The 20,935-nt window shown below is 49.3% G+C and overlaps 1 protein-coding gene across 3 annotated transcripts in view; it reads left to right on the forward strand.

The window, feature by feature from the left end:
* LOC119966203 (cytoplasmic dynein 1 intermediate chain 1) overlaps window positions 1-20,935 on the forward strand; it is a 377,588-nt gene that overhangs the window by 26,023 nt on the left and 330,630 nt on the right. Inside the window, exon 1 of one of the 3 annotated variants that reach the window (XM_038797533.1) lies at window positions 8,622-8,641. The exons of the other annotated variants lie outside the window; for them this stretch is intronic. The gene's annotated coding sequence lies outside the window, so the exon portion shown is untranslated. Of the gene's footprint in view, window positions 1-8,621; window positions 8,642-20,935 lie in introns of those variants that run through there. 3 annotated transcript variants of the gene reach the window in all.

Genomic DNA, 20,935 nt, shown 5'->3' on the forward strand with positions numbered 1-20,935 from the left:
AACTCCTGCCTCCCGTGGATTACTACAGTAAGATTCTCTCTAATTTACCGTTTGTAGAACACAAAACTACAGCAGATGATGAAAACAATATTACTTTCTATCTCTGAATTTTCTTTCTTTCAAATAAAGCTTTTGAAAATTGCCCTGTAAATAAACACGAGTAAAAAGTGCGACAAATTGTAGAACAATGTAGAATTTTCCATGCATAATCAGGCTATTCAGCACAATTGGTATATTTTGTTGTGTATACTACACACAAACCTCTTCCCACAATGTTCCTGAAACCCCCTTTCTTTCTTCCATGAGGCCTTAAATGCGTCAACGCAACTACTTCAACCACAGTGTGTGAGAGTGAATTTTTTATAATGGTGTTGGTTACAGAACATGTCTGTTCAGAAAATCTTTGTTGTCTTCTGTATGTCAACAGTGAGTCTTTATTAACTGCGGTAGTCACCGCTGTTGTATTATATTGTATATGTGGGTTTTACGGTAAGGCACCTATACTGCAGGTTCGGGGGTAGATCCCTGCCTGCTGGCTCCGCCCAGTAGGCGGAGTATAAATGTGTGTGCTCTCCATACAGCAGCCATTTCGTCAGCTGCAGTAGGAGGCCACACATCTCTGTGTAATAAAGCCTCGATTACATTCTACTCTCCTCGTCGTAATTGACAGTGCATCATTAACTACTTGCAATTTGTAACTATACACACATATATATATATATATATACATACATACATATACAGGCAGATGAATGCATGCCAGATATGTTCCCAGCGTTCTGCAAGCATTTCAAACATTAATGGCTCAGTGATGTGGTTCTGGTGCTTTCTGCTTTGTTTTCTGGCTAACATATATATAGTCAGTGATGTATCCTTTTGTTCATAACATCCCACAGAATGTTATGAACACACTGACAGAATAGTTGTGGGCTAATCAAGGTAGAATTCAGTGACTGGACAACTTGTGCTTATTGTGTGAAAATCCCCTTTAGGGTAATTCTGTTGATGTGGTACACTTAGACTTCCAAAGTGCCACACAATGAGCAAGTTAAAGCTTAAAGAATAAAAGGGAGAATAGCAACATGGATACAAAATTGGCTGAGTGACAGGAAGCAGTAGTGGTGAAAGGTAGTGTTTTGGATTTGAGGAAAGATTATAATGGAGTTCCTTGGGGTCTGATGGTAGGGCTCTTGATCTTTCTGATGTATATTCATGAACTAGACCTTTGTGCACAGGGCACAATTTCAAAAGTTATGAAAAATACACCTTAGAAATATAATAAACTGCTAGGAGTATAGTGTACAACTTCAAAAGGACGGAGGAGTGGCAGAGTAATGTGAAATCATCCATTTTGGTTTGAAGAACAAAGAGAGATGATATAAAACAAACTTTGCAATTCTTAATTGGGTGTGTGGTGAATGTATATTGCTTAATTCACACTGTATAGCATTGTGTCCTTGTGGGCACTGTCTGTGAGCCGTTGCGCGGCTCTGCCCGCAGGGGGAGATGAGGAGCTTATACAGGGCTCCACCCTTGGCTCCACCCATGGCCCCTCCCACTACCGGAAGTATAATTTGCTGCAGCCTTGTGAGTCTGCCCTCAGTTCTTCTGGTCGCAGGCAGGCTCAGTTGCAAGTCTATTAAAGCCACAGTTTACTTCCTCTCGTGTCTCGAATGAATTGATGGTCGCATCAATTTAATAGACTTAAGAAAACCACTATGGAATCAGCCCTCAAACCTGATCGACTAGAACTCAACCCGCAGGCTGCAGAAGCGAAGGAAATCTTTCTACACTGGCTTCGGTGCTTCAAGGCCTACCTGGCTGCGTTGACTACCTCCGCTACTACTGACGAGCAGAAACTCAGTCTACTGCACGCACGGGTGAGCCATCGCATCTCTACGCAACTCAACAATACCGACTCGTACACTGAGGCCCTCGCTATGCTCGACCGACTATACGCGCGGCCTGTAAACGAAGTCTATGCGCGGCATATTTTCGCTACCCGCCTCCAGCGCCCCGCAGAGTCGCTAGAGGATTACCTGCGCGATCTAAAAGCCCTTGCACGGGAATGTAACTTTCAGACTGTAACTGCCTCCCAGCATATGGAACTCGCTGTCCATGATGTGTATGTTGCAGGGGTCCGGTCTAACTGTGTGCGCCAGCGCCTCCTCGAAAAAGGGGCCCAGAACTTGGAGGACACGGTAACGCTAGCAACCTCAATGGAGGTTGCGTTTCAAAGTCTGAACTCATTCCCCAAAGACCACGCGACCCCATCGTGGACTGCCCCAGCCTGCGCCGCGCAGCCACCCACCAACTATGGAGCGCCAACGTGCCATTTTTGCGGACAGCCCCAACACCCACAGCAGCACTGCCCGGCCCGCAACGAGACCTGCAGCAGCTGCCGTTCAAAAGGACATTATGCTAAGGTATGCCTGTTTAAATCGAAACCATCTAACACTCCCGCTGCCCAGAGCAATCGCTTCCCCAACTCGCAGGCCCGCAGACCCCATAATGTTGCAGCGTGTCTGCCGACTTCACCTCCGCCTGACATGTGCGACTCATGGGGGTCGTCATCTTGGCAATCCTCCTCCACGCGGCCGGCCATGTGCGAGTCATGGGAGCCGCCATCTTGGGCGGCATCTTCCTCGCCCCCCGCCACGTGCGATCAACGGGGGCCGCCATCTTGGCCATCACCCGATGTTCATCTCGACGACTACGACTTCCGCAGACAGTCATCACGGGGCCACTCCAGCACTGCTGATCGAGCCACCGACTACCCGCAACTCAACGCAGTCACTTTGGACCAGTCGCGGCCAAAGCACCTCAGGAGCTCGATGATGTCCGTCCAGGTCAACGGATACAAGAAATGAAATGAAAATGAAAATCGCTTAATGTCACGAGTAGGCTTCAATGAAGTTACTGTGAAAAGCCCCTAGTCGCCACATTCTGGTGCCTGTTCGGGAAGGCTGGTACGAGAATTGAACCGTGCTGCTGGCCTGCCTTGGTCTGCTTTACAAGCCAGCGATTTAGCCCAGTGTGCTAAACCAGCCCCTGGTTTAAACCAGGTAAACTAAACCAGACACCGTGCCTCTTCGACTCCGGGAGCACCGAGAGCTTCGTGCATCCAGACCTGGTAAGACGCTGTTCGCTCCCTATCTTCCCTGCACGGCAAACGATCTCCCTCGCCTCGGGTTCGCACTCGGTCCAAATACAAGGGCGCACCGTTGCGACCCTAACAATACAGGGCGCCAGGTACTCTAATTTCCAGCTGTAATTGTGCCCCACTCTTACTCGGGCTCAATTTTCAGTGCAATCTTAGAAGCCTCACACTCGGCTTCGGCGGACCCCTACCTCCTCTCACGATATGCAGCTTAGCGACTCTAAAAATCGACCCCCCTCCACTCTTTGCTAATCTCACGGCTAACTACAAACCCGTAGCCACTCAGCAGGCGGTATAGCCTGCAGGACAGGGTATTCATTAGAGCCGAAGTCCAGCAGCTCCTACGTGAGGGAGTCATGGAGGCCAGTAACAGCCCCTGGAGAGCTCAGCTGGTGGTCGTCAAGACTGGGGAAAAGTTCCGGATGGTGGTTGATTATAGCCAAACCATTAACCGGTTCTCGCACCTCAATGCGTACCCCCTCCCCAGAATTGCAGACATGGTCAACCAGATCGCCCAGTACTGCATATTCTCCACGGTGGATCTGAAGTCTGGTTTAGCTGGTTTAGCTGGGGGCTGGTTTAGCTCACAAGGCTAAATCGCTGGCTTATAAAGCAGACCAAGCAGGCCAGCAGCACGGTTCGATTCCCGTACCAGCCTCCCCGGACAGGCGCCGGAATGTGGCGACTAGGGGCTTTTCACAGTAACTTCATTGAAGCCTACTCGTGACAATAAGCGATTTTCATTTCATTTCATTTCAAGTCTGCATACCACCAGCTCCCAATCCGCCCGGAGGACAGCCACTACACAGCGTTCGAGGCAGATGGCTGCCTCTTCCATTTCCTCCGGGTTCCCTCTGGCGTCACTAATGGGGTTTCGGTGTTCCAACGAGCGATGGGCCGAATGGTGGACCAGTACGGGCTGCGGGCCACGTTTCCGTGCCTGGATAACATCACCATCTGCGGCCATGACCAGCAGGACCACGATGCCAACCTCCACCGATTTCTCCAAACCGCCCAGAAACTCAACTTCACATACAATAAGGAGAAATGCGTTTTCCGCACAACCAGGCTAGCCATCCTCGGCTTTGTCGTGGAAAACGGAGTCCTGGGCCCCGACTCGGACCGTATGCTTACAACTCCCTCTCCCTCATTGCCCCAGGGCCCTCAAGAGGTGCCTGGGATTCTTCTCCTATTGCGCCCAGTGGGTCCCCCAGTATGCGGACAAAGCCCGCCCACTATTTAAGATTACACTCTTCCCACTGTCAGCAGAGGCCCGCCAGGCCTTCAATTGCATCAAGGAAGACATCGCCAAAGCCACCATGCGGGCGGTGGATGAATCCATCCCCTTTCAGGTGGAGAGCGATGTTTCCGAGGTCGCTCTCGCCGCCACACTAAATCAGGCAGGGAGACCAGTAGCTTTCTTCTCCTGAACCCTCTCCGCTTCGGAACTTCGACACTCCTCAGTCGAAAAAGAAGCTCAACCCATTGTGGAAGCCATACGGCACTGTGAGGCACTACCTCGCAGGTAGGAGGTTTACCCTCATCACCGACCAGAGATTGGTTGCCTTCATGTTCGACAACTCGCAACGGGGCAAAATAAAAAACGATAAAATCTGATCGAACTCTCCACCTATAATTATGACATCATATATCGGCCGGGGAAGCTCAACGAGCCCCCAGATGCCCTGTCCCGCGGCACATGCGCCAGCACGCAAGATGACCGATTACAGGCTATCCACAATGACCTCTGCCACCCGGGGGTGACCCAGCTCGCCCACTACATCAAAGCCCAAAATCTACCTTTCTCCACTGAGGAAGTAAAAGCCATCACCAGGGATTGCCCGATCTGTGCGGAGTGCAAACCGCACTTCTATAGACCAGACAAGGCCCACTTGGAAAGGCTTCCCGGCCCTTTGAGCGCCTGAGCATCGATTTCAAAGAGCCACTCCCCTCGACCAATCGAAATGTGTACTTCCTCAACGTCATAGATGAATTCTCCCGTTTTCCGTTTGCTATCCCATGCCCCGATATGACCTCCCATATAGTCATCAGAGCCCTGCACAGTGTCTTCACCCTGTTTGGGTTCCCCAGCTACGTACACAGTGACAGGGGTTCGTCCTTTATGAGTGACGAGCTGCGTCAGTATCTGCTCGACAAGGGCATCGCCTCGAGCAGGACTACCAGCTATAACCCCAGGGGGAACGGGCAGGTGGAGAGGGAGAACGCGACGGTCTGGAAGACCGTCCTACTTGACCCTACGGTCCAGGAATCTCCCGACCTCCCACTAGCAGGAGGACCTCCCCGATGCGCTCCATGCAATTAGGTCCCTCCTGTGCACTGCCACTAACCAGACCCCTCACGAGTGATTATTTGTTTTCCCTAGGGGCACTACCACTGGGGCTTCGCTCCCATCTTGGTTGAGGACACCGGGCCCGGTTCTCCTCCGGAAGCACGTCCGGACACATAAAACGGACCCACTAGTAGAAAGGGTACTACTGCTACACTCTAACCCACACTACGCCTTTATAGAACACCCTGATGGCCGTCAGGACACCGTTTCCCTCCGGGATCTGGCGCCACCACCACCACCACCACCACCACCACCGCCGAGGTACCCCTCACACTACACCCCACCCGACCCCCCACGCCCTGCGCCCCCACGCCTACAGGTTTCCTGCGCCCCCCCCCCCTTCACCCGTCGCACCGGTCAGGAATGAAGCTCTGAACGAACCACCCCCGGAGTCCACCCTCAGATCCACAGCGCCCGTCATCACTCAGCCTTCCGAAGAGGCTGCAACCCCAGTGCTCCGCCGATCCCAACGGACGACTCGGCCACCGAACCGGCTCAATCTGTAGACCTGCCACCCCTGCTGGACTTGATTTTTTTTTACGGGGGTGAATGTATATTGTTTAATTCACACTGTATAGCATTGTGTCCTTGTGGACACTGTGAGCCGTTGCGCGGTTCTGCCCACAGGGGGAGATGAGGAGCTTGTACAGGGCTCCACCCATGGCCCCTCCCACTACCGGAAGTATAAATTGCTGCAGCCTTGTGAGTCTGCCCTCAGTTCTTCTGGTCGCAGGCAGGCTCAGTTGTAAGACTATTAAAGCCATAGCTTACTTCCTCTCGTGTCTCGAATGAATTGATGGTCACATCAGGGTGCATGAGCAGAGTGACTTGGATGTACATGTGTCCTAAGTCATTGATGATGGTAGGACAAGTTGAGAGGGCAGTTAATAAAATATACAGGGCGCAATTCTCCGCACTCACGACGGTGCGGAGAATAGCGGGGGTCGTAAATTTTTACGGCCACACTAGTCCGACGCCCTCCCGCTATTCTTCCCCCCCCCCCCCCCCCCCCCCCCAACGCCCAACTCCCGACACGAATCGCTGCCGCCGTTTTTTTACGACCAGCAGCGATTCTCAGCTGGCCGATGGGCCGAATTCCAAGCCCTTTACGGCCGTTTTTACGAACGACAAACACACCTGGTCTGGCCGTTCGTAAAAACGGCCGTAAAGTCCCGATCTTGGCAACCATGGCACCGATTGGCACGGCAGTACCACAGCCGTGCCAAGGGTGCCATGGGCCAGCGATCGGTGCCCACCGATCGCGGGCAGCGGGTCCGATTCTCGCGCACTCTTTGTCCTTCCGCCGCCCCACTGTATCACTTCGTGGGGCGGCTGAGGGGCATCCCGGCCCGCGCATGCGCGGGTATCGCGCAAATGCGCGGTGACGTCATCTGCGCATGCGCGGGTTGGAGTCTTCCAATCCGCGCATGCGCGCCTGACGTCATGTGACGCATCAGGCGGCGCAAACTCTGGCAAGCGGGCTTAACTAATTTCGTTAAGCCCGCGATGCCAGAGTTCACGGCTGCGGCATACTAGCCCCGACCGGGGACCAGAATCGGTTCCCGGTCGGGGAGGGGGTGGCTGGCGTCAAACCCGCCCGGTTTTGACGTCAGCCTTACGATTTCTCCCTGTCTGGGAGAATCGCGCCCATAGCATCCGGGGTTTATCAGTAGGGCCATAAGAAAACGAAAGCAAGCAACTTCTGTTATGCTCGTTTGGCCTCAACTGGCGTATTACATCCATTTCTGAGCACCACATTTTACCAAAGATGTGTGATGACATTGGAGAGGGTGCAGAAAAGATTTATGAGAATTGTTCCAGGGATGAGGAACTTCAGTTACTTGAGTAGATTGGGAAGCTGGGACTTAGAATGCTGTGAGGAAATTTGATAGTTATACAAAATCATGAGGGATGTCAGGATAAGAGTAAATAGGGAGAAACCATTTCCATTGGAAGGATTGAGAACCCGAGGGCAAAAATGTGAACTAAATGGCAAAATAAGCACAGAACCACAGAAGAGCTACAGTGGAGGAGGAGGCCATTCGACCAGGAAAGTGGACTATTTGGGGAATATTGGGAACCAGGAACAATGTCCTCAAGGGCTATAACCTCTAGATTATTACCCGCGCCATGTGCAAATTGGCATAGGGATGAGAAAATTAAAGAAGTAAATATGTGGCTAAAGGAGTGGAGGCCCAGCCAACCACACCCACATGTTCTGGTCTTGCCCCGACCAAGAACTTGCTTGGTTTTGGACAGCCTTCTTTGACGCAAAGTCCGAGCTGGTGGGGATGAGGGTGGAGCCATGCCTGAGAGTGGTAGTACCAGAACAGCCAGCTCTCGGCTCTCTTCATGGGGAGGTGGCCCGTCACCCTTGCCTTTGCTTCCCTAATCGCCCACTGGAGAACCCTGCTTGGCTGGCAATTGGCAGCACCACCCAAAGATGCAGACTGACTGTCCGACCTATCGAAATTTCTCCAAATGGAGAAAATTAAATTCGCCATCCGGGGGCGGAAGAGGGCTTCCACAAAACATGGGAGCCATTCACCTATTGTAGCCAGCATCAAATAAGTCAAAGAACGGAGAGCATAATCACGGTACAACAAGGAGGAGGGGGGAACAAGGAGGCATGGAACCCAACCGAGCCCAGCAAATAGCAAACTATATGGCTAGACGCCAACACAACTGGAGCAAAGGCACAAGAGCAGACAAGGGAAGAAGGCACGCTAGTTGGCCAGAGCGGAGGTGGTTGGCGCGGGGGGGGGGGGGGGAGAGGGTCAGCGAGAAAAGGGGGAGAGAGGAGCAGGGTACTCAGCTTGAACCAAATGCCTACTGGAAAAAGAAAAACGGGAAGCTGCAACCATTGTAAATAATGCAAGATGGTGTTGCTGTTTTGTTGTTGTAGCAGAAGACCGATGTGTATATATAGTTCTCTTCATTTTTTTCCTCTGTCTTCAAATGTATGTCCAGCTTACCCTTTTCTGTATATTACAAAAACCTCAATAACAACATTTTAAAAAAAGATAAGGAAGAAATGGCAGACATGTTGAACAACTACTTTGCTTCCATATTTACAGTTGAAAAGGAGGGTAACTTGCCAGAAGCTCCGGAATAATTTGCAGTCATTAGAGGTCAGGGATTTATTTCAATTAACATAAGTACAGCATCAGTAACTGCAAAATTAATGGAACTAAACAATGACAAATCCCCAGGTCCTTACTGTTTCCCCCCGAAGGTATTTGTGGCAAATGGCGGATTTTAGGAAATTTGAATATTATACGTATTGGACAACTGAAGGGTGAAAAGCCTGGTGTTAGTGTGATTCACTGCAGATATACTTTTTGTTTAAAAAAGGATTCTGTTTTGCAGGTCCTGGGAGCTTTTAGCAGCCAGAAGGTGAAATTGACAGAGGAATATGTTTTTCAGTCTGGGTTAATACACTATGGTTTGACTGGGGAGTTAATGTGCTTTTCAGCTTGGGAAGATGGTATCATTGGGTGAATCTGAGAAGATAGTCTGTGAGACTTTTGGAGAGAAGAGTTGTGGTCTGATCTGATGGCCCTTGTTTTTTTCTTAGACCACAAGTAAAGGCAGTTTTCTTTCCCAGTAGAATAGTTTAAAAAACAAGATATATAATATTTTAAAGCAGAGTAGTCTTGTCTGAAGACAAGGAAGAGGCTGAGGCAACCCAGTTGAAGCAGCTAATTGAAGATATTCAGCCAGAGTCTGCAGGGGTTGACATTGAGGGAGAGATTATTGTCGTCGCACCAGTTCACCAGATTCTCTATCTCATTCCTGTACTCTCTCGTCATTGTTTGAAATCCGACCCACTACGGTGGTGTCATCAGCAAATTTGAAAATCGAGTTGGAGGGGAATTTGGCAACACAGTCATAGGTGTATAAGGAGTATAGTAGGGGGCTGAGGACACAGCCTTGTGGGGCACCTTGTGGGGCACCATTTTTGAGGATGATCGTGGAGGAGGTGTTGTTGCCTATCTTTACTGATTGTGGTCTGTGTGTTAAAAAGTCCAGGATCCAGTCGCAGAGGGAGGAGCCGAGGCCAAGGCCACGGAGTTTGGAGATGAGTTTTGTAGGAATGATGGTGTTGAAAGCTGAGCTGTAGTCGATAAATAGGAGTCTGACATAGGTGTCTTTTGTTATCTCGGTGTTCCAGGGTAGAGTGCAGGGCCATGGAGATGGCGTCTGCTGTGGACCTCTTGCAGCGGTAGACGAACTGTAGTGCACCCTTTTAAGAAGGGTGAAAGGAGGAAAGCAGGGAATTCCAGACTGGTTAGCCTAACATTTTGTGGTGGGGAAATTGCTGGAGTCGAAAATCACCTCAAAACATTTCAGTCCGCCAGGGAGAGCAAGCACAGATTTGTGAAGGAAGGTCATGGCTGACTAATCTTATTGAATTTTTTGAAGAGATGACTAAGGTAGTGCACAGGGGAATGTCTACGGATGTTATTTATATGGACTTCTAGAAAGCATTTGATCAAGTCCTACATAAGAGACTGCTAACTAAAGTGGATGCCCACGGCGTTGAGGGCAAACTATTAACATGATTAGGAAATTGGTTGAGTGGCAGGCGACAGAGTGGGGATAATGGATAATTACTCTAATTGACAGGAGGTGACTGGTGGTGTACTGGAGGGATCTGTGTTGGGGCCTTAATTATTTACATTTTTCTTTAATTACTTGGATGATGGTATAGAAAGTCATGTATTGAAATTTGCTGCTGATTCAAAGTTATGTGGCATTGTATACAATCTAGATGATAGCATAAAATTGCAAGGAGATATTGACAGACTAGGTGAATTAGCAAAATTTTGGCAGATGGAATTCCATATAAGCAAGTGCGAGGTTATAATAATAATCGCTTATAGTCACAAGTAGGCTTCAATGAAGTTACTGTGCAAAGCTCCTAGTCACCACATTCCGGCGCCTGTTCGGGGAGGCCGATACGGGAATTGAACCCGCGCTGCTGGCCTTGTTCTGCATTACAAGCCAACTGTTTAGCCCACTGCTAAACCAGCCACTTATCCATTTTGGATCAAAAAAGGATAGAGCAGAATATTTTCTAAATGGAAAGAGTGGATGTCCAGAGAGACTTTAGATTTCAGATGCATAGATCCTTAAAATGCCACAAACAAGTGCAGAAAGTAATCAAAACAGCTAATGGAATGCTAGCCTTTATATCTGGAGGATTAGAATATAAAAACACAGAAGGTATGTTGCAGTTATGCAAAACCCTGGTTAGATCCCAATTGAAGTACTGCGAGCAGGGGGACTTCCGGTTGTGGCTATGCCTGGGTAAGCCTGGGTAGCATTGTGGATAGCACAACTGCTTCACAGCTCCAAGGTCCCAGGTTCGATTCTGGCTTGGGTCACTGTCTGTGCGGAGTCTGCACATCCTCCCTGTGTGTGCGTGGGTTTCCTCCGGGTGCTCCGGTTTCCTCCCACAGTCCAAAGATGTGCAGGGTAGGTGGATTGGCCCTGATAAATTGCCCTTAGTGTCCAAAATTGCCCTTAGTGTTGGGTGGGGTTACTGGGTTATGGGGATAGGGTGGCGGTGTTGACTGTGGGTAGGGTGCTCTTTCCAAGAGCCGGTGCAGACTCGATGGGTCGAATGGCCATCTTCTGCACTGTAAATTCTATGAAACTAAGTCGCACGTTCGGCAGCTCCCGCCGAAAACGGACTTTTGGGCCCTTTTAAGGACCCCAGCGGCACTTGGTTGACGATTCCCGGTGTGGGAAGACGGCAGTACGGTCTCCCCAGCACTGTATGGAGTGGACCAGGAGCGGTGTGGTCAAAAAAGGGGCATTAGAGAAGAGAGGAGAACGGGTGCGAAAAAGCAAGATGGCGGTGGGCGGAGACCAGGCAGCGTGGGCTCAATGGTCGCAGGAGCAGCAAGGATTCCTACGAAGCTGCTTTGCGGAATTGAAGGCAGAGATGTTGGCCCCAATGAAGGTGTCGGTAGAAAGGCTGGTAGAGACCCAGAGGATGCAGGGGACAGCGATTAAAGAGGTGCAGCAGAAGGCCTCTGGTAACGAGGATGAGATCCTGGGCCTGGCAGTGAAGGTGGAGGCGCATGAGGCGCTCCATAAAAAGTGGCAGGAGAAATTTGAGGATCTGGAAAACAGGTCGAGAAGGAAGAATTTGCGGATTCTGTGTCTCCTTGAAGGTGTGGAGGGGTCGGATGCTGGGGCGTATGTAGCCACGATGCTGAGCACGCTGATGGGCGCGGGAGCCTTCCCGAGGCCCTTGGAGCTGGATGGGGCACACAGAGTCCTGGCGAGGAGACATAGGACGAATGAGCTGCTGAGAGCTGTGGTGGTGAGGTTTCACCGCTACACTGACGGGGAGTGCGCCTTGAGATGGGCGAAGAAGAAGCGGAGCAGTAGGTGGGAGAATGCTGGAATTCGTGTTTACCAGGACTGGAGCGCAGAACTGGCCAAGAAGAGGGCAGGATTCAAACGGGCCAAGGCGGTTCTTCACGGAAAGCGGGTGAAGTTTGAGCTGTTGCAGCCCGCGCGACTGTGGGTCACATATCAGGACCGTCACCACTATTTTGATACGCCGGACGAGACATGGACCTTTATCAAAAATGAGAAGCTGGACTTAAATTAGTGGTCTTTAGCATGTTTTGGGGATGCTGTGGAGTGGGAGAGGGTGATATTTGTGTTTCTTTTTTTTCTGTGCGGGCGCTGATCTGGGAGGGGTTGTTCCCCGTGTTCGGTGGGGGGGGGGGGGGGGGGGGGAGAAGGGGCCGGGAACCCTGGGCCTCTGGGGATGGGGGTGAGGTTGTAGGAGAAAGGAGCTGCGCCATAGAGGGTGGGGTCAGCCCGGACTGGGAGCGCGGGTTTTCTTTTCCCGCGGAAAGAGAGGGGGCTGGGCCGGATGCGGGGAGGCGGTATTGGATTGGAGTCCACATTGGTCTGCAGGGGGTGTGGAGGGGGGGACTTGGGTTTTAGGAGGGAATTCTGAGGGGATCGGTGGCAGAGGCGGAAGCGGCCGGGGTCAGCAGGAGTCAGCTGACTTACGGGGAGTGCAATGGGGTGAGTAGGGGGGTCATGCAGTAGGGGGGGGCGGTTGGGGGTGGGGGGATACTGGGTTGCTGCTGTATTGACCGAAGGGGAGCTGGAGATGATGGGAAGAGTCAGGGCGGGGAGGCTCCGCCTGGGGGGCTGGAAGGAGCGGGATCTGCATGCCTAATGGACCAGGTGCTGGAAGATGGGGTGTGAATGGGCAGTGGTTTTTTTAAAAAAAAGCTTTTTTTCCTACCACGCAGCCACAATGAGCTGTATGGCCTCTTTTCAGTGCTGTCGCTTTCCTTTGGTTATTAGGAACTGTCCCGAGGGAAGGAAGCCTCCTCCCATTTCCACGTAGCTTAGAGGAGAACGTGCAGGGAGTTATCACTGAACTGTCAAGACTCTTGGGATCCTTCTCCCATGCTGACAAGTGTTTCATCCTGCAGGCCTTCACAATTCCTGATTAATTAACTATTGGCTTTTCCCCCACTGACTGGTCTGCAGTGGTGACGGGGGGGTCTTGAGGGGATAGCTGGCTATTGCCTGCATTCCAGTGTGACAGTTCTTTAAAGATGGCACTAACACATCTAACATTGCCAGCTGATGTTACAGCTTTTGCCTCATTATCTGCCTCCAACCGCTGAATTGTTGATCCTGCCAGCAATTAATTGGCTGCCTGCCGTTTTTACTGAGATCAGTGATAGGATTTGGAGCAGCATCAGTCACCTCCTTCTGTCCCCACCTTCTCCTTGCTGTCAATCAATCTTGACTAGCTTCCCCAGTTTCTCCACATAAATGAAGTCCCTTAGCACTGGTACATTTTCATTAAATCTTTTTGTACCTAGTATTAAATAAGCCATTATATAGATCACTTTAATAATTATTGTACGAGTCCTTTAATTTTTTTTATCATATAGCATCAGTTATAAGTTCTTTAATTGGGTATAGTTACCTCCATAAAGTAAGGAAATGGTGGGCAAAAATAATGTGTAACCTTATTTAAATGATTTGATTTAGTGGCACTTGTTGAATCAAAAGTGGTAACTTTAGAAATAGTTGAAATTTTTTTTTTTTTAGTTTCCAACTAGTTCATAGTTACTGAATGCTTCTGATTTATCACGGATATTTTGAATGGCTGAAATAAATGCATTGCTAATTCCGAATTTTTACACAAAGGATACCCCGTGTGTGCGTGGGTTTCCTCCGGGTGCTCCGGTTTCCTCCCACAGTCCAAAGATGTGCGGGTTAGGTGGATTGGCCATGCTAAATTGCCCGTAGTGTCCTAAAAAGTAAGGTTGGGGGGGGGGTTGTTGGGTTACGGGTATAGGGTGGATATGTGGGTTTGAGTAGGGTGATCATGGCTCGGCACAACATCGAGGGCTGAAGGGCCTGTTCTGTGCTGTACTGTTCTATTCTATGTCTATGTCTATGATGTTCATGCCGTTCAGAGTGCTAATACAAGACTTCTAAATTGCATCCATATTTTCTATTCTTTTTCATTGAACTTTTATTTTGATTCTGATTTCCATTAATTAGCCTCCATCTTGGTAAACAACAGATGTTGCTGGAATGAAAGTTTTTCTGGAGAACATAACTTAAAAGTTTGGGAGAGAATTTTTATCTTGAATAATAACTTGCATCCATTATTGAATTAAGCAATTTATTTCTCTTGCATTTAATTTAGGCAACGATGTGAGCTTATTAAACTAATATTTTCAAGTGTAAATATAAATTGTAGTGTCTTGTTTAATGTGTTCTTTGTAATAGCAGATTGTGTTTTTATATTTGTTTTATATTTGTTTAATAAAAGCCAAGTAAGTAATGTATTGATTTTTAATTCTGCTATGTAAATAATTCTAGGCATTTAACAAGTGTGTAAATCACACATTATTATTTGTGAAATGCGATCTTCATAAGGATTGTGACCCGGATGATGGAATGGCAATATATTTCCAATTCAGGATGGTGCACGACTTGGAGGTTGTGACTTTGCTCCTAATGCCCTTTGCATTCTAAGTGGAGATGTTGCGGGTTTGAGAGGTGATGTTGATGACGTCTTTGTGCGTTACTGCAATGGATCTTGTAGATGATGCGCACTGCAGTCAGGTTTCATTGCTGTTGGAGGGGTTAAATGTTCATGGTGGTAGATGGTATACCAATCAAATTCATCTAGTACGGCAGCTGTATGCTCGCACATTACACTAGTATCACGTCTTCTCTCCAACCTTGAGATGCATGGGCAGCGGTATGTTCTGAGACTCCTTGACTCCCACACACTTGATTGCAACTATGGATAGGCACCTTCTTCCAGTCCCAATGCCCACTCAGAACTCATCTTTGCTGAGTGCAGTAGGAACCTTTTCTGACACTGGATCCAGACCAGGTCGTGCTTGCCCCTCTCAGTTACCACCGATTCCCAGACCTCGTTGCTGAGAGGATTGGCTTCCTCCATCTATCCCTTAGCACGAGGATGTCCCTACTGGCTGCCACCCCTCCCAAAGATGCACAGATACTCGTTGGAGTAACGGGGCGGGGGGATGCATGCTGTCTATCTGAACTTCACTCCCGTCTGGTGAGTCTTCCTATTGCTGCCATTAGTTCCCTTTGCCTTGTCCGTCGTCTTCAACTTCTGGTAGCCTTATTTAAATTTCACGCTGGGCCTCCATTGGGCGTGGCGTCCTTCAGGCCCCGCTGACACATTCTTGCTGGCTGCCACTTAATTGAACAAATAAAACAAAACTTGTGACTTCTTTTTTTTAACATGAATTTAATTTTTTCCAATTAATGGGCAATTTAGCGTGGCCAATCCACCTACCTGCACATCTTTGGGTTGTGGGCGTGAGACCCACGCAGACAAGGAGAGAATGTGCAAACTCCACAGGGACATGATCCGAGGCTGGGATCGAATCCGGGACCTTAGCGCTATGAGGCAGCAGTGCTAACCACTGCACCACCGGAAAATGGTTTTATTAAAGTTTCATTTTGTAAAATACAAAATAAACAAATCTGTGCAGTCTAGATACAATTTGCAAAAGCCCAGCATTGAAAATACCCCTCCTAAAACCCCAACTCACTAACCCCCCAAGCCCCTCTTTTTAGTTATTTTGAAATATTTTGAAGTTTTTACACATTGTACACTATTCAAGCAGTAAGGGTGACTGTGCTGATTGCACTGTAGACATTAATTTCCTTTGTGTTGGGCCCTGGTAATCCCTTTCCTGGGCCCATCAATGTATAGTGGGTAATCATTTGTTATTTACAAATGGGCGGTGCCTCCCCCTCCCCCTTTTGTCATTGACCCCCTGCCCTGTTTTTAGCCTTCCCTTGGGGGTTCCCTTTCGTGTGCTTTTCTACTAGGCTCTCTGTTGGTTGTTTTCTGCACTCTTTCCCCCACCATCCCTCCCCCTTTCACCACCTCCCCATTTCTTGTCTGCTTCCTGTGGTCCTGTTGTCTCCTGTGCAACCCCCCCCCCCCCCTCCCCATTCTATTGGCTGTTGGCTTCAAACAGGTCCTGGAACAAGTTGGTGAATGTCCTCCACGCTTTGCGGGAACCATCCTTTGACCTTGCATGGTGAACTTGATTTTCTCCAGGTGGAGAAATTCTGATAGGTCTTCCAGCCAGTCTGTAGCGGTAGGTGGTGCTGATGATCGCCAGCCGAGCAGGGTTCTCCAGCAACAATTAGAGAAGCAAGGGCATCAGCCCTCTTTCCATGAATAGGTCTGGTTGGTCCAATACCCCGAAAACGGTCACTCTTGGGCACGGCTCCACCCTCACCCCCACAACCTTGGACATTCCCGTAACAGCCTCCCCGAACAGGCACTGGAATGTGGCGACGAGGGGCTTTTCACAGTGACTTCATTTGAAGTCTACTTGTGACAATAAGCGATTTTCATTTCATTTTTTTTATTGCCTTGAAGAAGGCTGTCCAGAACCCAACAAGTCTAGGGCACGCCCAGAACATGTGGGTGTGGTTGGCCGGGCCTCCCTGGCTCTGTTCAGATTTGTCGTCCTCTTCCAAGAAGAACCTGAGCGTTCTGTTTCATAGATTCATTGGTTCTTGTGAGGTGTACTCTGTGCATCACATTAGGTGGCATAATGCCTTGCGCACGAGGAGATGTAGTTGGCCCTACACAGTACTTCTCTCCTGAATTCCCAACTCTATTTACATCCCTAGCTCTTCCTTCCATTTTTCATGCGTTTCATCCAGTGGGGTGCACTTCCTTTCTAAATGTAGTCCGTATAGGTCTCCACAGTTTTCCCCCCCCTCCAGACTGTCCGCGTCCAGTAACTCTTCTAGTATTGTTTTTTGAGGTTTTGGGTTTGTAGTCGTCTCCTTGCGGAGAATGGTTTTGACCTGTAAATGTCGGAGTTCATTTCCATTTAGTAGGGCCAGTCCCTCCCGTCAGCTCTTCTAAGGTCGCTAGTCGGTCACCAGTGTAAAACTCACTAACCGTCAAAGTCCCACCGTCCTGTCTCCGCCTCTTGAAGGTGGCATCGAACATGGCTGGTGCAAACCTATGGTTGCAGTGGATGGGTGCCATGTTGGACATACCGGTCAGCTCAAAATGTTGTGTCATCTTGTTCCAAGTTCTCAGGGTCATTATCACCATTGGGCTTGTGGAGTGTTTTACTGGTGGGGATGGGAGCACTCCTGTGGCGAGGGCCCTAAGGGTCAACCCTGTACATGAGGACTCCTTACCTGTTCCGTTTTTGGGTCCTTTACTCATTCCCTCACTCTTTCCGCTATGGCTGCCCAGTTTTAGTATTGTACGTTTGGGAGGGCCAGCCCCCAATGTCTCCTTTGTCTAACTGTTTGGGGAATTCTTGGATTTTTCCCCCCTTCCACACAAATGGTATAATCATCTTCTCTATTGAATGTAAACCTTGGGGATGTAGATCGGTATGAATCTAAACAGGAAGAGGAACCTGGGAAGTATGTTCATCTTGATCGTCTTTGTGTGTGTATCCCATCTCTGTAGGTCCGTTTATAACTTCCTCAGCCAGACTGGTCAGGTTCTACTTGTGGATCTGTGTACAGTCATGGGCAATCTCGATCCTCGGGTAGTGGAATTTGTTTCAGGCTATTTTAAATAGTACCCCCCCCCCCCCCCCCCCGGGTTCACTGGGAAAACTTCACCTTTGCCCAGGTTGAGTTTGTAGACCAGGGGTGGGCAAACTTTTCCGTGCAAGGGCCACATTCAGAAATTCACAATTCACAAAGGGCCGCATAGTATATTAAGTAAAATAATTACTTCACCCGGTTATGATTCTGGGCGCCTCATATAGAACATAGAACAGTACAGCACAGAACAGGCCCTTCGGCACTCGACGTTGTGCCGAGCAATGATCACCCTACTCAAGTCAACGTATCCACCCTATACCAGTAAGTAACCCAAAAGCCCCCCCCCCCCCCATTAACCTTAAAAAAAAATTTAAAAAAAAAAAAAAAATTTTTTTTTAAAAACATTTTTTTTTTTTTTTTTTTTAATGACTTGGTGGGCCGCAGAAATACCTTTGGCGGGCCGCATGCGGCCCGCGGGCCGTAGTTTGCCCACCCCTGTTGTAGACCGAGAAGGCTCCAAACTCTCCCAGGAGCTTAATGATTTGTTTCATGCCGCTTTGTTTGCCTGAGATGTAGAGGAACATCTGCATAGAATGAGACTCTGTGCTCTCTGTCCCCTCTTTGGATTCCCTTCCAGTCTCTTGCCTCCCTCAGGGCAATCGCTAGTGGCTCGATGGCCAGAGCGAACAAGAGTGGGGACAGCGGGCAACCCTGCCTTGTGTGTCTGTGTAGCTGGAAGTATTCAGATCTGGTGGCATTGGTCTGTATGCTTGCCTTGAAGGCGTTGTATAGGAGTTTCACCCATGAGGTGAACCCTGTCCCTAGTCCAAATCGCTCTCTTACCTCAATGAGGTATTTCCACTCTTGAAGGTTTTTTCTGCATCCAGGGAGACGACCACCTCTGGTGTTCTTTCCCCGGATGGGATCATTATCATGTTTACATAGATAGAATTTACAGTGCAGAAGGAGGCCATTCGGCCCATCGAGTCTGCACTGGTGGACACCGGTCTGCACCTCCGATGCTTTGACCTTTGCCGGTTCAGCTAACAGTCTGCCTCTTATTATCCTTTGTCTAGGCTATTTCCTTTTGTCTGCCTGCTTTCTCAGCTGGTGAACCAGCAGGTGGCCAACCTTCTCTCCGTGTTCGTAAAAATCCCCCCGTGTCTGGCAGAGTTGGTGCACTGCCTTCCCAGTGGATAGCGGGTTAAAGTCCATTTGTAGCTTATTCCCCTTCACCAGAAGCTCTATGGTTAAGCTATCTTCTGTCGACTTCTAGGATGAAGTCGAACAGTTGCTGCCTAGCCGCCCCCTCCTCCCTGTCTCTGCAAGCCTTAGAGGTGATAATTTCTCCCCCAATCATAGCCTTCAGTGCCTTCCAGAACGTGGAAGGTGAGACACCCCCGAGTGTTGTACTCTCTTATGGCCTGTGATATTTTCTGGCAGAAGACCTTGGCCAAGAGGGTGTTGGCCAAACTCCAAATGGGGCATTGGGCACGGCCCGTCTCCAACCTCCCATCCATGTAATGTGGAGCGTGGTTGGAGATTACAATTGCAGAGTATTCCACTCCTACTATTTCTGGAAGCACTGATTTCCCTCTTATGTTCTGGCGAGAAGAACGGGAATTCCTTCTCACCCAGGTGCAGGAACCGAGTGGGTTCATTGCCACCATCAGTTCCACGCATTCCGATTTCCCTGTTCTAGGGATTTTACCTGTCCATCCGTGGGTCCGGTACACAGTTGAAGTCCAACCCCATTGATCAGCCTGTCTATGTCGGGAATTTACAACTTTAATAAATTCCGTCTTGTCCTAGTAGGGCGCATACAAGTTTACTAGGACTACCGTTGACCCCTTGGTCCGTAACTGTTCTCGAACACTGTCCCCTTACTAAGTAGTTTGGCTACCTCATCCCTCTCGTCCCTTAACAGGAATGGTGGATCTGTCCCTCCCAGCCCTTCTTTACCCGTAGTCTGTCCTGCTCCCTCAGATGCGTGTCTCGGATGAAGACTAGGTAAGCTTTCATGCTTTTCAGGTGTGCAAAGACTCTGGATCTTTTAACTGGGCCTTTAAAGGTCCCCCGACGTTTCATGTGACTATCCTGTTGAGTTTTGTTCTATTCCCTCCCCCCTCCTGCGGGATCAACCATACTTGCCTTGTTGATGCGTCCCTGCACGTGGTCACCGTTCTCACCATGAAGCTGTGCCCCTATGCTCCAGGGTTTCCTTTTTTCCAGGGGCCATTCAACATGGCCACCAACTGTGTGTACTGTTATGTTTCTTAAATGAATGCTAGAAGTCGTTCAGCAGTTGAAGGATGGTTTATTGTGCTCCACAATAAATGACTTTGTTAGCTTTTACTTACAGAATAACACTTGTAAAGATACTGCTTTTCTATGCTCTGCAATTAGGCCTGACCACACTCGCAGCCCTGAGCTCAACTTCCGTCCCTGTCCTGCTCCACCACCGCCTCTCCAGCCAAAGTGAGCGAGGGCGGGCCTTCGGCGTCACTCTTTTATATGTCCCCGTGCTGCCCCCTGGTGGCATTTCCCATCAGCCCCTTCTGTACACACTCAGACGAGGCCACCAACTGTGTGTACGTTCAGGAAGCTTCCAGTATGGCTGCCTACAGTGCCACCTTGTTCCACGTTTCAGATATCGATCTGCTGAACCCAGTCCAGAGCACTACCCTCCTTATCGTTTGGTTCCCCCTCCCCGATATCCCGCCCTCTCTCTATCACCCCCACCCCCTGCTGCTACCCCCCCCCGGTGGGAAATGTGCAGTGGCCCCCTCTCTCTCGTACTTCCTTCCACCAGCTTTCCCGCTAGTGTGGTGCCCCCCCCCCCGCAGGATTGATTTGACCCCCTACTACGCTTCTCTGCTCGTGTCCTGACAGTCTCCTCCTCACCCTCTCCTGCATTCTGCTGCCCTTGCCCCTCCTTCCAATGAGCTGGTTCCTCTGTTCATAGTGAGGCAAAGCAGTCCCACGCAAAATTGGTCATTTTATCTTTTTCCCTTTCGTCTCCTCTCCGTCTTCCTGACGGCTACCTCTCTTGCTGCCTATCCAGACCATTGTTTTTTTAAAAATAATTTTTATTGAAAAATTTTGTATTTATATAACAACAACGAACAGCAATAAAATACCAACAATAACAATAACAGTAACAGTCATAAACATTCGCCCAACCTCAATGAACAGCAAAACATATTAACAACAACTAAATTAACACAATATTAAGTTAAATAACCATTAGGTTAAATAACCCCCCCCCGGTTGCTGCTGCTATTGACCAAGATACCTATCTTTGAGTCAGAAAGTCCAGAAAAGGCTGC

The sequence above is a fragment of the Scyliorhinus canicula genome, chromosome 5 (genome assembly GCF_902713615.1).
Source record: "Scyliorhinus canicula chromosome 5, sScyCan1.1, whole genome shotgun sequence".
NCBI lineage: Eukaryota > Metazoa > Chordata > Chondrichthyes > Carcharhiniformes > Scyliorhinidae > Scyliorhinus > Scyliorhinus canicula.